Below are 3,207 nucleotides of genomic sequence, written 5' to 3' on the forward strand. Positions count from 1 at the left end.
TCTAGTTATGGCTTCTGACTACTACAATAGTAATTCTATTCTATGTATATATCAGATGTTCCTTGGTCATTCCACTAGTGATAATCATGTTAGATATTTCCAACTCTGCTACCATAAGCAATACTATGTGGATATTCTGGTGCACTCAATCTTTTGATTGAGGTTTTTCATATATAGTTAGTTAGTTAGTTAGTTAGTGAGTTTTAAAAATTACAAATACCTTCCCCACTCAATCTTCTATTCATTTGCCTTGTCTAAAGGGTCCTTAATTGAAGAGAAATCTCAGTTTTGATGTAGTCAGATGTATACATTTATTTGTTAATGTCCTAAAAGTACAAACTAAAGAGGAAAAAGCAATTTGTACATTTGATTACCTCATTATTAGTTATCTCCCAGATTTATATAATAAGTTACATGTATACAGAAATTCCTTTATGCATTCTTTACTTGTTTTACTGGTCTATTTATTTGTTCTTGTTCTAGAACTGCACAATTTTAAATATTTGGCTTTTTTTTTTTTCACTTGAAGGCGGCTTGTTTATTGGACCGCAGGGGATAGTTAGTGGCCAGGGAATGCACTGAGAGGACCCAATCTCCGGGGTGCCTCCCTCGATCTTCCATAGGTGGTGACAGTTTTGCACAGTCCTTTCTATGGTGTCATCTATGGTGACTAGGGGCCGGTAGCCCATGACCTGTTTGGCTCTCTCACAGCTTAATAGTGGAATGTGCCAACCGGTGTGACCCGCATCGGTGTGAAAGGGGGCTGGAGATGGATGACAGGACTGATCACCGTCACCAGGAGGGACAGCAGAAGGGCCAGGTGGTAGGGCACCCAGCACAGGATGTGGTACTTGGGGGCCTCGTAGTTGAGGCCTGTCAGGATGTGGGGCAGGAATGTCCAGAAAGGGATGGGTTCATCGTTGGTGATGTGAAATGCCTTCCCAATGACGGCTGCATCTTGGGAGAGGTGTTTTGCAGCCAAGACGTGTCCGTGAACCACGTTCTCCACGTTCTCCACAAAGGTGAAGCCCACCAGGTCCTCCCCGTTTCCAATCACAAACTTCATGTTGCCTTTCTTGGCTGCCTCGATGAGGATGGGGACCAACTGGGGGTCTTTGGGGCCAAAAGTGACATAAGGGCGAGTGGCTATGGTTACAAATTTCCTCTCAGGATCACTGGGGTCCAGGACTGTTCTCTCCTTTAAGATTTTTGTCTCCGTGTAACAGTCAATGGGTTTCATGGCATAAGGGAGGTCTTCAATTCCATTCTTGATGTTGACACCCTCAAAGATGAACTGACACTGCTGGTTAAAATTAGTTTCTAAACCCCAGCCTCTTTGCAAGTTTTAATGACATTCTTGGTTGCAATGTAATTCATTCTGTAAGAGCTCCTTGTCGTTACTGGATGGTGGGGGTGATGCTCGGTGGAAAACTCTGATTATACCTTTCAGAGCTGGGTACGGATCCTGTTGGTTGCAGAGGTCACCCGGAAAGAATCCCCCCCCCACCCCCACCCTGGGGGGTTGTCAAACCCTTGCCGCATATCAAATCCATTGACAGTGTGGCCTCTTGCCAGCAACTGCTCCACCATGTGCTGCCCCAGGAATCCAGCGCCTCCAATCACTGTGCACTTGTTGGCATTTGGAACATCTTCTGTCAAATGTGTCCGTGTGACCTGGTCTCCCATTGGCTCACCAAATGCTTGTTCCATTTCAGCTCCAAATATCGTTACGTTTGCGATGAAGTTTTCTCAGTGCTCAGTCAATCCTCAGCAAACCAGCCTCCATCCGTAGGCGATCCCCGGGGCCAGCCTCAGCGCTCCCTCAGCTTGCACCTGAACACCTGCAGGCGCCAGCCGCCATCCGTTTCTCCACGCCCCAGTGAGCCCAGTACAATGTTCCTGGAGTACAAACACCTTTGTTCTTCTTTTTTTCAAAATGTGTTAGTTCTGCAGGAATTTTTATTCAGTCACATTAATTTTTGAGTTAATTTATTAATGATCTTCCTTTCAAAACTTTCTGAGGTTTTGATTGGAATTTCATGGAGTGTATAATTTATAAATTATTTTAGAGGCAGACTGCTATTAACCCATATACACATACAGACATATACGATCTTTTGTATCCTCTAACAGAATATTCAGATTTTCTCTATAAAGGTCTTATGCCATCTTTTTTAATTCCTAGGAATGGTGCAAATTTTGTGAAATATAATTTTTTATAGTTGATTATTATTGGACTAGAGGAAGAATATTAATTTTTATATGTGGCTCTTTTATTAAGTAAATTTATTGTACTTCTTATAGTTATATGTATAGTAATTTTCTTGGGATTTCATTGTAAATGAAATCATTCATAAATAATATCTACTTGTTATTATAGTTTTTCTTTTTTGCCTTTTTTTACTAGGAAGACCTACAATACTTGGTTGAGGCACCATTTATAATGACAAAAATTCTTGTCAGTCTCCTAAACTTATGTAAAGTTTGTCTAAAACTTTTATATTAAAAGTGATTGGAAAATAGCCTTAAGATTAAAGAAGCTCTGTTCCATCCATAATTTTCTGATAATTTTATTATTAGTGTATTTTGAAAATTATAGCATACGTTTTTCTTTTTTCTTTTTTATTCTGTGATGTGGCAAATTTGAGAGTTTTTTTTTTATGTTTGACCTCCTCATATTCCTGAGTGATACCTACATTACCATCATGCATTCAAAAGGGAAAACGTTGAGGTAAAGGGGATTGATCCTAGTATTACTCCAATTTTTCTGTGAGTTTGAAAATGTTCACAACCAAATTTTAAAATTTAAACCTTAAAAATTTAAATAAGAACCTGTTCAATAATCGGGAGTTAATATTTTATGTAGAACTGTTACATCTATGTGGTTTTTCTTGAATGTGTCAATATCATTAGTTATTTCTCTTTTTTAGCAGGGCCCTTCATTCTCTACAGGGTAATTTTATTTATTTAATTTTTAATATATTATAAGTTTGCTTTATTTTTTAAGGGTCAGAGGGCAATCTTATTTCCCTGAGTGCAAGCCATTATCATTTCACAGGAGTTCTCAAAATCCTATGAAAATCATACAACATGAAGAATGCCTCCCTCTTGTGCTTCTGCTTAAGGCAGAGGCTGTGAGATTTAGGGAAATATAAGGAAAGTGGGGTCGTTTTTTGTTTTCTTTTTTAACCTTCCCAACCTGTTTTC

The 3,207-nt window shown here is 39.2% G+C and overlaps 1 pseudogene; it reads right to left on the minus strand.

Moving 5' to 3' along the window:
* Positions 1-479: 479 nt before the first annotated feature.
* LOC101083524 lies at positions 480-1,935 on the minus strand (annotated as a pseudogene).
* Positions 1,936-3,207: the final 1,272 nt, after the last annotated feature.

The sequence above is a fragment of the Felis catus genome, chromosome B4, assembly GCF_018350175.1.
Source record: "Felis catus isolate Fca126 chromosome B4, F.catus_Fca126_mat1.0, whole genome shotgun sequence".
Taxonomy (NCBI): domain Eukaryota; kingdom Metazoa; phylum Chordata; class Mammalia; order Carnivora; family Felidae; genus Felis; species Felis catus.